Below are 15,248 nucleotides of genomic sequence, written 5' to 3' on the forward strand. Positions count from 1 at the left end.
TTATTTTTTTATCATTTGTTTTTGTTTGCTTGTAATTCATACTTCTTTTCTCTGTTATTTCTTTTTTCAAGCCATGTACTTCTGTGTTGGTTTTTTCAGGGGTGGTTACCAATAAGTAATGGAAAGCATACATATTATGTTCATTGTAGTACATTATCTCATAAGCATTTCTGCACTCCATACTCCTTTGCTACTGTTAATATTTGTTCTCTCTCTTTTTTGTTTCTTTGTCACAGATTAATCTTGTTTTTATTGTAATCTTGATGGAACTTTTACTTGTAGTTTTGTTTTGTTTTTTCTGTCTGATCGGAAAGCCCCTTTAGTATTTCCTGAAGTGGGGGTTTTCTGGTGATAAATGTCCTCATCTTTTTTGTATCTGTGAATGTTTTTATTTCTCCTTCATATTTGAAGGATAGTTTTGATAGGTATAATATTCTTGGCTGGAAGTTCCTCTCTTTCAAATCTTTAAATATTGGGGTCCGCTCTCTTTTAGCTTGTAGAGTTTCTGCTGAGAAATCTGTTGATATTCTAATGGGCCTTCGTTTATATGTTGTATTTCTTTTCCCTGGCTGCCTTGAGAATTTTTATTTGTCATTGGTGTGTGCCAATTTTATTATGATGTGTCTTGGAGTAAGTTTGTTAAGGTTAAGAAAACCGTGTGTTCTGTTTGCTTTTTGAATTTGAGGCTTTAGTTCTTTCCACAGGCTTGGGAAGTTATCATCTATTATTTGTTTGAATATGTTCTCCATTCCATTTTCTCTCTCTTCTTTTTCTGATAAACCCTTTATTCTTATGTTGCTCTTTCTGATGGATTCAGACAATTCCTGTAGGGCTATCTCATTTTATTTTTAAATTCATGGGTCTCTCTCCTCTTCTCTCTGTAGTACCTATCCTTATCTGTTTTTTATGTCACTAGTTCTCTCCTCTATCTGGCCTGTTCTATTGGCTAAGCCTTTTACCTCGTTTTTCAACTCATGAATTGAGTTTTTCATCTCTGTTTCGTTCATTTTTATAGTTTCAATTTCCTTGGTGATGTATTCATTCTGTTCATTGAATTGTTTTTTGAGCTCCTTAAATTGCTTTTCTGTGCTTTCTTGTATATCCCTGAGTATTTTTAAGACTTCAATTTTAAATTCTATGTCATTCAACTCCAAGGTTTCTAAGCTATTAAAATTTTTTTGTATAGATTTTTCCTCATCTATCTGAGCTACATCACTGTCTTTTGTATCCATGATATTCTATTTCTTTTTCTTAATGGCATTTGAGGGTGATATTGTTAATAACACTAATAAGAGTTAATAAAATTTTTTTTGAGAAAATGCAGTAAAAAACTGAAAATTCTATTGTGCTAAGTGGAATAAAAATATGTAGAACAGAAGGCCTGGGTTGGGGGGAGTGACAAAGAGGCAAAAAAACAAGGCCAGAACTTACAACATGCCACAAGGACAAAATTTGGATCAAGAATAAAATAATTTGATTGTAAATGATGGTTGAATGAGAGAAATAGTGTAAGAGAAAAGAAAAAAATGAGAAAAAAATACAGTGAAAAATAAAACCCTATTGTATTAAGTGGCACAAAAACTATAAAATGGAGAGCTGGAGTTGGGGATAATGCTAAAGAGATAAAAAACAAAGTAAAAAGTACACTAAATGCCACAAAAAATTTAATCCAGAATAAAATAATTTATTTGTGGGTAAGATTCGAAAGAGAGAAAAAGTGAAAGAGAAAAAGGGGAAACAAAAAGAGAGAAAAAAATTGAGTTAAGTTTTTGGAATGTAGGAAATAAATGGAAAATGTAACACCTATTGGTAATAACTTTCAAAATGAAAAGAAAGGAATAAAATGGAAAGAGGATATAATGACCAAGGGGGAAGAAAAAAAAAGATAAAAATACAAGGAAAAAAATGGAAAATGTCATAAAGACAATGGATTTTTCCTGGTTTTGAGAAGTTATCTTTTTTATTTTTCTTTCTTCTTTCTCTTTTTGTCTGGTGGTGCTGTACCCCAGGTTCTGCCCCTGTTGTACTCTTAAGCAGAGATTTGCTGTTGTGTCATTATGGTGATGAGATAAACTAGGCCTTAGTCCCATCGGTAGGTGGGGCTTGTTAGCATTTGCAGGCTCCTATAATGGGAGAGTCCATTTTCCCGGAGCCTTTCCCCAAATCTCTCCTTCCTGAACGAGCAGCCTGAGACCCAGGTGTGAAGTAGCCTCAGCCACTGCCTGGAGAGCAAGAGACTCAAAGATTTGCCAAATCCTCCCTTTATCCCCAGTCAATGCAGGGTTCTGGATAAGGCTTTGCAAGCCAGATTTGGCCAGCATAATCAAGCAGGGCTGGGAGCCGATTGCCTTTCAGGTGTCTTTCTATGAGCCTCCGGGCATGTCTAGTATGCCTCAGCACTCCACAGGTCTGCTCTCCAAAGGCGATCTGCAAGCTGCCTGTGCACCGTTCCCCCCACCACTTCCACAGTTCACTTCCCCAGGATTGTGCTTTGCTAGCCTATATGGTGCCATGCCCTGACAGGTCTGGGTGTAGGGAAGCCAGCTTTTGTGCACTTCCCATGTTTGGAAAGCCAGGATTATTCACAAACTCTGGTCACAGCTCATACAGAGAGCCACTACTGACAGTCTCTGACCCAGCCCCTCCATCCAAGAATGTGGGCAACCATGCCTGAATCACCAGGTGGATCCACTTGCACGTTGCTTGTGCTCGCCAACCAGGATACAGGGAGTAAACAAGGCATCTGCTCACCCACCTCTGCCAGGGTCTGCCGCTGGTGTTAGTTCCATGTAGGCTGAGCTGCGGGCACACTCTCTCCTAAGCTTGAATGTCTCTGCCCTAGCCCAGCTTTCTCTGCACCTTCAGCCCTCAGTTTCTCTTAATTCCAAGTGAAAGCAGCCCTTGCTCAGGTGAGTGAGGAAAGCAGAATACTCTATTCTTCATCTTATTTCCTTTAGAGTGGATTATATATTCAGCCACCTTTTCACCCAATTGTACCTTTGTTTGTTGTATGTGTATTTCAGATGCTTTTGAGATTGTTTTTCTATCTCTAGTTGTGGAATTTGTTGAAATTTCAGGGAGAGGTATTGGGAGCACTCATCAAGGCACGATTTCTCTGATGTCACTCATTATTGCATGTTTTAAAAATTCTTACAATACACCATTTGAAAATCGCTGTCGTCAAGTATTCACTACTTTTTTCTTCTTCTCAAATATACTGCTGTCTTGTTATATTTTTTAATATTTATATAAATAGTAGTATAGGTTGTATTATTCTCTGCCTAGCTTCTTTAATTAAGAAAAGAAGTCTTGGTTCTACATATTCTTAAGTGTAGCTATTTATCTATTTTAATTATTTTATATAATTTCAAATTATGTATTTATTTAACAATAATATACATTTGAGTTGTTTCATTATGGGTTATTACAAATAATGCCGCTAAGAACAGTCTGATAACATGTTTTTACTACATATGTGCATGTTTTTCTCTTGAGTACATATCAAGAAATGAAAGTGTTGGTCAAAAAATATTTATGTCTTCTACTGAAACAATTCTAAAGTAGTAACAACATAATGTGAGAAAGGAAATTAGGCTGATCTTCATTTTTCTGTATGAAAATGCAAATAAGCCAGCAATCTTTATCAAAAGGTTGTTTCCAGAGCCACACTTGTTAAAATAAAATGCCCATATGTGTGTGGTTCTGTTTCTACATTCTATTCTTTTCCAGTTTTTATTTTTCAAAAATATTGCATTGAATAAAATTTTATTGAATTTAAAATAATTAATATAATTACAGTTGTTTATTTTAAAAATTATCAACAGAAAATCAAATAGCATCCTGTTCAGAGATATCTATACAGATTTCCAGAAAGACACTAGTAAACTATGGTTTTCACTGACATACATTGTCATACTGGAAGTCACCAAAATATAATGTTCTCTGAATATAAACTATCACATATGACTTTAGACTACAAATTCTGCAAGAAAGATTACTGAATCAATAACAATTCTAAAATTTATATAAAAGATGTATGAATACAAGAGTAGGTCCAGGACCTGAAGATGTCAGTGGAGAAGTCAGATGCACAAACTCCCAGATCACACCACTAAACTAGATTACAAATTAATTTACAAACAATTAGTGTAAAAAACCAACCCTGGACTACAAGAACAGCTGTCAAAAACCAAGGAGCAAAGAAGAAGCAACACAGAGCCTGGTAGGAAATGCTGAGGAGTGGTGAGTCTCACCTGCTTACAAGAATGAAGGGGGGGTGAGCCTGAGAGCCCAGAAGGGCTCTCACTCCCAGTAAAAAAGCAGAAAATACTGCTCACAGCCACTTGCCCAGGCAACTGGGAATGAGGTGTGTTGAAAGGGCTGGCTAGTCTTCCAAAAGGAAAAGAGAGAAACAGAGAGACAGACAGTGAGGGGCAAAGGAATGCATGGGATGACCTGAGAAGCTGACTCATCCAGTGCTGAAGGCAACCATAGCTGGAGGAGAGGTTGATCCTTTCACACAATACAAGATTAAATTAGTTCAGGGTGACCCATCTCCAGACATAATTCCATCTCCAATTAGTGCAACAAGACACAGCTGAAAACAAAAAGTGGGGAGGAGGGTCAGTAACTCAGGTCTCTATGGAGATCTGATATACACTTTTCCCTACTGAAGCTGAGAAAACACCTCACCCCTGAAGAGAGTAACTGTTAGATCAGGCCTTAGAATCTCAGGTTATATCCACCACACTCCTGGATAAAGTTTCAAATAAGCCCCCTGCTGAAAGCAGTAAACAAGACTATCACATGTTAAGAAAACTAGAAGAAAACAAAAAAAATAAGAATTTAAAGAGGCTCTACTAGAAAAGTCAAATGGACAGTGGATTAAAAATAAAAGCTGATGCCAATCCAAGAAGACCTAGAAATAACAAAACTGAAAATTGAAGGCAGAAAACACCAAGCCTATACTCAACCATTTCTACAAATAATACACAGAAATAATGAGAAGACAGAGAAGTGCAATCCAAATGAAACCACAATAGAAACCTCCAGGAAATAAACTGAGTGATATGAAAATAACCAAATGTTCTGATGCAGAATTTAGAATGATTGTTAGGATGCTTAGGGATCTTAGAACAACAATGGAAGGTCATTACAAACACCTAAATAAAGACATAGCAAGTATAAAAAAGGACATTAAAAATTTTAAAAAGAATCAGTCAGAGATGACAAATACAATATTAGAAATGAAGAACAAAATGGAAGGAATTAAAAACAGGATGGATATAGCGTGCGACGGACCCGGGTTCGATTCCCGGCCAGGGCACATAGGAGAAGCGCCCATTTGCTTCTCCACCCCTCCGCCGCGCTTTCCTCTCTGTCTCTCTCTTCCCCTCCCGCAGCCAAGGCTCCATTGGAGCAAAGATGGCCCGGGCGCTGGGCATGGCTCTGTGGCCTCTGCCTTAGGCGCTAGAGTGGCTCTGGTCGCAATATGGCGACGCCCAGGATGGGCAGAGCATCGCCCCCTGGGGGACAGAGCACCGCCCCTGGTGGGCGTGCCGGGTGGATCCCGGTCGGGCGCATGCGGGAGTCTGTCTGACTGTCTATCCCCGTTTCCAGCTTCAGAAAAAATGAAAAAAAAAAACACAAAAAAAACAAAACAAAACAAAAAAAAACAGGATGGATAGAGCTGAGGATTAAATCAGCTAGTTGGAGGAAAGGTTGAATGAAGGCATGGAAGTAGAGAAAAAAAAAGAGACTTAAAAAGTGTGAGGAAACTCTTAGAGAGCTCTGTGACAACATGAAGAGAAATAACATTCGCATCATAGGGGTACCTGAAGAAGAAGAGAAAGAACAAGGGATAGAGACTTTGTTCAATCATATCATAGCTGAAAACTTCCTTAAATTAATGCAGGAAATACTCTCATGAGTTCAAGAAGCACAGAGAACTCCAATAAAGAGAAACCCAAAGAAATCGACACCAAGACACATCATAATTAAAATACCAAAGCTAAGTGATAAAGAGAAAATATTAAAAACTGCTAGAGAAAAAGAGCTATCACCTACAAAGGAGCCCTCATAAGGATGACATCTGACTTCTCAACAGAAACACTTGAGGCTAGAAGGGACTGGCAAGAAATATTCAAAGTAATGCAGAACAAGAACCTACAACCAAGACTACTTTTTCCAGCAAGGCTATCATTTAAAATTGAAGGAGAAATAAAAAGCTTCCCAGACAAAAAAAGAAAACAAACAAAAAAAAACTCAAGGAATTTATTACAACCAAACCAAGGCTGCCAGAAATGCTAAGAGTCCTGTTGTAAACAGATCAACGTGAAAAAAGAATATAGCAAGAGAGAAATACAGCTTTAAAGAATAAAATGGCAATAAACAACTATATATCAATAGTAACCTTAAATGTAAATGGATTAAATGATCCAATCAAAAGACATAGGGTAGCTGCATGAATAAGAAAACAGAACCCACGCATATGCTGTCTACAAGAGACACACCTTAAATCAAAAGATGCACATAGACTGAAGGTAAAAGAATGGAAAAAATATTTTATGCAAATGGAATGAAAAAAAAGCTGGGGTAGCAATACTTATATCAGACCAAATGGACTTAAAACAGAGGATATAGTAAGAGATAAAGAAGGCCTCTACATAATGATAAAGGGAACAATCCCACATGAAGATATAACCATTATAAATATCTATACACCTAATATAGGAGCACCTAAATATATAAAGCACAATTTGATGGATATAAAGAATGAGATCAACAGCAATAGTATAAGAGTAGGGAATTTTAATACCTCACTAACAACACTAGATAGATCCTCAAAAAAGAAAATTAACAAAAAAACAGCAGACTTAAAAGACACACTAGATCTACTCAATTTAATAGATATCTTCAGAACCTTTCACCCTAAAGCAACAGAATATACATTATTTTCAAGTGCTCATGGTACATTCTCTAGGATACACCACATGTTAGGGCACAAAAGAGGTCTCAACAAATTTAAGAAAATTGAAATTATATCAAGGTTTTTCTCTGATCACAATGGCATGAAACTAGAAATCAACCACAACAGAAAAGCTCAAGAATTCTCAGTCACATGGAAACTAAATAGCAGTTTGTTAAATAATGAATGGATTAACAATGAGATCAAAGAAGAAATAAAATAATTTTTAGAAATTAATGATAACAAGCATACAACAACTCAAAATTTATGGGACACAGCAAAAACAATACTGAGAGGGAAGTTCATAGCACTACAGGTCTACTTTAAGTAGCTAGACAAAGCTTATATAAAGAACCTAACCCTGCATCAAAAAAATAGAAAATGAACAACAAGTAAAGCCCAGAGGTAGTAGAAGAAAAGAAATAATAAAGATCAGCGCAGAAATAAATGGCATAGAGGCTAAAGAAACAATACAGAGAATCAATGAAAATAGGAGCTGGTTGTTCAAAAAAGGTAAACAAGATCAAAGAACCTTTAACCAGATTCACCAAGAAAAAGAGAGGACTCAAATAAATAAAATTAGAAATGAGGGTAAAGAAATAACAACAGACACAACAGAAATACAAAATATTGTAAGAAAATATTATGAAGAACTGTATGCCAAAAACTAAAACACCTATATGAAATGGAAAAATTTCTTGAAACATACAATCTCCCAACAATCAATCTGAAAGAATCAGAAAAGCTAAACAGACCAATTAAAACAAATGGGATCAAAACAGTTATAAAAAAAATTCTAACAAACAAAAACCCTGGGCCAGATGGCTTCACTGGTGACTTCTACAAATATTTAAAGAAGAACTAACTCCTATCCTTCTCAAGCTATTTCAAAAAATTCCAAGAGGAAGAAAGACTTCCAAGCTTCTTTTATGATTCAAGCATAATTCTGATTCTAAATCCAGGCAAAGACAACACACAAAAAAGAAAATTATAGGACAATATCCCAGATGAATTTATATGCTAAAATCTTCAACTAAATATTAGCCAACTGGATCCAGCAATATATGAAAAAAATCATACATCATGATTAAGTGGGATTTATTCTGAGGAGACAAGACTGGTACAATATGTGCAAATCAATCAATGTGATTCATCAAATAAACAAAAGGAAGGAGAAAAACTACAAGTATTTGATAAAATTCAGCACCCATTCAAGATCAAAACTAAGCAAAAATGGGAATACAGGGAACATACCTCAACATGATAAAAGCCATCTATGACAAACACACAGTCAACATCATACTCAATGGGCAAAAATTAAAAGCAATACCCTTAATATCAGGAACAAGGCAGGGGTGCCCCGTTTCACCACTCTTATTCAATATAGTCCTGGAAGTCCTAGCCACTAACATCAGAAAAGAAGAAGAAATAAAAGGCATCCAAATTGGAAAAGAAGTAAAACTCTCATTATTTGCAGATGATATGATGGTGTATATATAAAAAAAAACAAAAACCCTAGTCTCAGTAAAAAAACTACTGGACATGATCACTTAATTCAGCAAGATGGCAGGATATAAAATTAATACTCATAAATCAGAGGCATTTTTATACACCAACAATGAACTGTCAGAAAGAGAAATTAAGGAAATAACCCCCTTCACTATTGCAACCAAAAAAATAAAGCACCTAGGAGTAAATCTAACCAAGAATATTAAAGACTTATACTTGGAAAATTATATAACATTGATTTTTAAAAAATCAAGGAAGATAAAATCAAGTGGAAGCATATACCGTGCTCATGGTTAGAAAAAATAAACATCATTAAAATGTTTATATTACCCAAAGCAATTTATAAATTTAATGCAATACCAATTAAAATACCAATGACATACTTCAAAGATATAGAACACATATTCCAAATATTTATATGGAACCTAAAAAGAACACGAATAGCATCAGCAATCTTAAAAAGGACAAATAATATAGGAGGTATCACACTCTCCAATATCAAATTATACTACAAGGCCATTGTCCTCAAAATAGCCTGGTACTGGCATAAGAACTGGCCTATATATTAATGGAACAGAACAGAAAACCCAGCTATAAACCCACAGCTTTATGGACAATTGATATTTGACAAAGGAGGTGAAACATACAATGGAGTAGAGACAGTCTCTTTAATAAATAGTGTTGGGAAAATTGGACAACTACCTGCAAAAAACTGAAACTAGACCACCAACTTACAACATTCACAAAAATATACTCAAAATGGATAAAAGACTTAAATGTAAGCTGTGAAATCATAAGCATCTTATAAGAAAACAGGCAGTAAGATCTCCCACATCTCTAGCAGCAATATATTTGCTGATTTATCTCCACGGGCAAGTGAAATAAAAGACAGGATAAACAAAAAGACTATACCAAACTAAAAAACTTTTGCATAGCTAAAGATAATAAGAAAAAAATAAAAAGACAAACTACACAATGGAAGAACATATTCGACAATACGTCTGATAAGGGGTTAATAATCAAAATTTATAAAGGACTTGTAAAACTCAACACCAGGAAGACAAACAATCCAATCAAAAAATGGGCAAAAGAAATAAATAAACACATTTCCAAAGAGGACATACAGATGGACAATAGGCATATAAAAAATGATCAACATCACTAATCATTAGAGAAATGCAAATTAAAACCACAATGAGATATCACCTCACACCAGTCAGAATGGCGCTCATCAACAAAACAACACAGAATATGTGCTGGCGAGGAGGTGGAGAAAAGGGAATCCTCCTGCACTGCTGGTGGGAATGCAGACTGGTGCAGTCACTGTGAAGAACAGTATGAAGATTCCTCAAAAAATTAAATATCAAATTGTCTTTTGACCCAGCTATCCCAGAACACAGTAGCACTGTTCCAAAAGGAGAAATACACCCCCATGTTTGTGGCAGCATTGTTCACAACAGCAAAGATCTGGAAACAGCCCAAGTGTTTGTCAGTGGACAAATGGATTAAAAAGCTTTGGTACATATATACTATGGAATACTACTCAGCCATAAGAAATGATGACATCAGATCATTTACAATAACATGGATGGACGTTGATAGCATTATACAGAGTGAAATAAGTAAATCAGAAAAAACTAAGAACTATACGATTCCATACATAGATGGGACATAAAAATGAGACTCAGAGGCATTGACAAGAATGTGATGGTAACCACGGGGGTGGGGGTGTGGGATAAAGGAGAAGGACGGGTGGGGGGAGAAGGTGGGCAGAAAGAAAACCAAATAGAAGGTGACAGAAGACATTTTGACTTTGGGTGAGAGGTATGCAACATAATCAAATGTCAAAATAATCTGGAGAGGTTTTCTCTGAATATATGTACCCTTCTTTATCAATGTCAACCAATTAAAATTTAAAAAAAAGAATATCTAAAGAAAAAAAAATTGAGTCCAAAGAATGTGCAGTACTAAGAGTACTGAAGTACTCTACTACTTTCAGCCTTTTGTATACTGCATTTTCACCAATGAAATAAAACTTTGTTTTGCATCTCATTTGCATAATAAAAATAAGAAAACAAGAGTAGTTAAAGGCAATCTCTTGAAAACAACACTAATAGTTCTCTGATTCTCTGTCAAAACAGAAAACAGAGCTCTCCATTTTCACTGAGTTCATCTTTAGCAACTATGGATTCAGCCCTGTGTGTGCCCATGCTTATGCAAGCATTTGCAGACGTTTGTCTACCTCTGGTGAAAATATCTGCTAAGTTGGAGTTATAAAGCCACTGGTGATTTATTGTAAGTGTCTGTCACTAAGATATTTTATTATAAAATGTATCAGTTTATTATTTGATATATAACAGACTTGAGGAGAGCATTATCAAGAATCACAATAGTTATAATTTTTGTCTTTCAGATTGAAAGTAGCCACTGTCTTTGCTATTGTAAATAATGCTGCAATGAACAAAAGAATGCATATATTTTTTTGAATTACTAACAAGCAAGTTAGAGCCAGTCTCACAGATAGAGAGCGGGGTGAAAGCTATTGGAGTGGGCAAGCTGGGTGAGGGCTGTAAAGAGATTGAGCAAAAAAGAAAAAATAGAGAAAAAAATCATGGATACAGACAGTAGTGTGATGATGCTGGTGGGAGGGGATTGGGTGAGGTGGAGGAGTGTGTAGAAGGGATAAAGGGTGATGGGGTAACGAACACACAATATAGTGCACAGAAGATGTGTAAAATTGTGCACCTGAGACCTGTGTAATTATGTTAACCAGTGTCACCTCAATACATTTAATAAAAAGGATAAAAAACCCTGCCTATGCCCTGATGGACACAAGAGAGCCAAAAGTAAAGAAAAATAATATAAAATAAACATATTTAAATTGTTTTAAAATCCTGTTTCTGAAATGTTCTCAAGAAATAGACATTATATAAGTGTATAAAATTTAAATAATATTTTAGAAACATTTATTAAGTTTTATACAAAGAGACTTTTGAAACTCTTGATATTGAGCACCAAATACATTGAGTCTTTAGAAAAAATTCATATACACAAGTATAAATAAACTTGTAGTGACTCAAATACATATTAAAATTTAATAAGAAAGTTTACTTTAAAAGAGTACCATAGAAAATTATTATAATAAAACCATTTATTTAAGCCAGTCTTAGTACTAGTCAGGTTTTGCCTAATTGATTTTTATACCTGTTTTATGTCTTGAATTGTGTATCACTCAATATATATATATATATATATATATCACTCAATATATATATATATATATTCTAGCCCTAACCATCAGAACTTGTGAATATGACCTAATTTTAAAATTAGATTTTTACAGATGCAATCAAGTTAAGATGAACTTATATGTGATTAAAGCAGTCCCTGAACTAATGACTAACATCCTTGGGATGAGATCAGTTTGGACCCAGAGACAAAGAGGGAAGACAATGTAAAGACTCAGAAATAAGAAGGCTGTATAATGACAGAGGCATAAATTGGAGTGCTTTGACTATAAGCCAAAGAGTACCAGAGATGGCTGAAAACCTTCTGAAGCCAGAAATACACAAGGAAGTATCCTCCCTGAGAATTTTCAGAGAGAGCATGGCTCTCCTTACCTCTTGATTTGGACTTCTACTTCTCACAACTGTGAGAAAATTTCTGTTGTTTCAAGTGCCATATTTTCTTGTAATTTATTATGGCAGCCCTAGGAAACCAATGCAACCTTCTAGGAACTTGTTCATGAATCTACACATTTGTGGAATACTTTCTTCTACATTTCAGGGACAGTGTTAAATGTTTTTTTTATTTATATTTTTTAAATATTAACTATAATTAATACAATGGGAGAATATTAATACCCTCAATTTGTAGGTAAAGAAGCCAAATCACAGAGAAATCATACACTAGGTGCAATGTTCAATGTAGCTCTCAAATCTATCTCTGCTAAGTATTTGCCATATACAGAAGAACCTAGGTTTTTCTTTTTTTATGTACTTCATGTTCAGTAGTAAAAAGAAAGTAGTTACATATCTTTTGTTGTTTATACTAATATTTCAATATGTGAATCCCCAGAATACATAGTGATTTCATATTATGTAAATATCTCTTTGCCAGGTATACAGATTATTATTGTATCTGACTTTTTAGCATTTGTTTCTTTTTACATTCTGTATCAGTGTCTATAATAGCTTATTTGAGATATCAATTACATACCATAAAATTTATCCAATTTCAGTGTACAGTGATTTTTTTTTTTTTTTTTAGTAAATTGAGACTCAAACAATCATCTAGTTTTTGAACATTTTCATCACCCTGAGATGATAACTTGCAACCATTTGCAGTCAACGTCCTTTTCCACTCACAGCCAGGGAAACTCTAAACCACTTTCTGTTTCCATACTTTGCTCTTTCTCAACACTTCATAAAATTAAATTATATAATGTGTTCTTTTGCATCTAACTCCTTTCACTTAGCAATGTTTTCAAGATTCTTCCATCCATGTTGAACACCACATTAACTTTATCTATTCTCCAGTTGATGCATATGTAGGTTATTTCTACTACTTGATTTTAAGACTAAGGCTGCTATGAACATTTACATTTAAGTATATATGTAGCCATATAATTTTATTTTTCTTGAGTAGATATTTAAGAGTAAAGTCACAGGGTGAATACATGTTTAACATTTTAAGAAATTTCCAGATTGTGTTCCAAACAGTTGAACCATTTTGCACTGCAGTCTTTACCATATGAGGATTTCTTGCTCTCCAGCTTTGCCAACACTTTATTACGTATAATAGCCATTATAGTAAATGTAAAGCGTTATCTCATTATGGCTTTAAAATACATTTCCCCCAATGACTAATGAGGTTAAATATATATGTGCTTATTAGTCATACCTACATCTTGGTTGGTAAATTTTTAAATGGTAATCAAGTTCAATATTTCAAAAATAGCACTGATTTTTACCTCATTTTGTATATTTTAATCACCTACAAAATTTAATGAAGAAAATATCAGGCTCTGACCAGTTATCTCAGTGGTAAAGTTTCAGCCCAGCATGTGGATATCCCTGGTTAGATTCTCAGTCAGGGCACACAGGAGAAGTGCCCATCTGCCTCTTTACCCCTCCTCTTTTCTCTACTCTCTCTCTATCTCTCTTTCTTCTCCTTCTGAATCCATGGCTCCCTTGGAGCAAGTTGACCCCAGACACTGAGGATGGCTCCATGGTCTCTGCTCAAGGCACTAAGAAGAGCTTACTTGCTGAACAACATAGCAACAGCCCAGATAGGCAGAGCATCACCCCCTAGTAGCTTGCCAGGTGGATCCTGTTCCAGGCACATGCAGGAGTCTGTCTCTGACTGCCCTCCTCCCATTAAATAAAAAAATAAATTAATAAAATTAAAAAATATATCAATTTTGCCCCCATTTTTATTAATAAAATCAGTCAATGTGCAGTGTTTCTAGTTTGAGAATCAAAATTCTAGATGAAAAAATTGTTTCTTGTGAAATCTGTTTTAGTGTTCTCTATTATAATACAACATTTAGACAATAAGATAATTCTCACATAAAATGCAGTGAGTGACGGTGACAAATTTACACATTACAAAACAGTTACTCCAGAGGCAGGACCAGCATAGGAAAGAGTGTTGTGGATTAAGATTTTATGTTTATGTAATATATATAAAATGAAAGGTGTTATATAATGTTTACACAAATATTAATAGATGCTCAAAATGAAAGTAAAAAAACTTTCAGATAAAATTTTTTTTTATTTATTTTTTAATAATTTTATTTTTTTAATGGGTGACATCAATAAATCAGGATACATATATTCAAAGAAAACATATCCATGTTATCTTGTCCTTCAATTATGTTGCATACCCATCACCCAAAGTAAGATTGACCTCTTTCACCTTCTATCTAGTTTTCTTTGTGCCCCTCCCCCTCCCCCATTCCCTCTACCTCTCCCCCTCCTCCCATAACCACCACACTCTTATAAAAGTCTCTTAGTCTCACTTTTATATCCCACCTATGTATGGAATAATGCAGTTCCTGGTTTTTCCTGATTTACTTATTTCACTTCATATAATGTTATCAAGATCCCACCATTTTGCTGTAAATGATCCGATGTCATCATTTCTTATGGCTGAGTAGTATTCCATAGTGTATATGTGCCACATCTTCTTTATCCAGTCATCTATTGATGGGATTTTTGGTTGTTTCCATGTCCTGGCCACTGTGAACAATGCTGCAATAAACATGGGGCTGCATGTGTCTTTACGTATCAATGTTTCTGAGTTTTTGGGGTATATACCCAGTAGAGGGATTGCTGGGTCATAAAGTAGTTCTATTTTCAGTTTTTTGAGGAACCACCATACTTTCTTCCATAATGGTTGTACTACTTTACATTCTCACCAACAGTGGATGAGGGTTCCTTTTTCTCCACAGCCTCTCCAACATTTGTTATTACCTGTCTTGTTAATAATAGCTAATCTAACAGGTGTGAGGTGGTATCTCATTGCAGTTTTAATCTGCATTTCTCTAATAACTAATGAAGATGAACATCTTTTAATATATCTGTTGGCCATTTGTATTTCTTCCTAGGAGAAGTGTCTGTTCATGTCCTCTTCCTATTTTTTTATTGGATTGTTTGTTTATTTGTTGTTGAGTTTTATGAGTTCTTTGTATATTTTGGATATTAGGCCCTTATCTGAGCTGTTGTTTGAAAATGTAGTTCCCCATTTAGTTGGTTGTCTATTTATTTTG

This window comes from Saccopteryx leptura, chromosome 8 (assembly GCF_036850995.1).
Source record: "Saccopteryx leptura isolate mSacLep1 chromosome 8, mSacLep1_pri_phased_curated, whole genome shotgun sequence".
Lineage (NCBI taxonomy): Eukaryota > Metazoa > Chordata > Mammalia > Chiroptera > Emballonuridae > Saccopteryx > Saccopteryx leptura.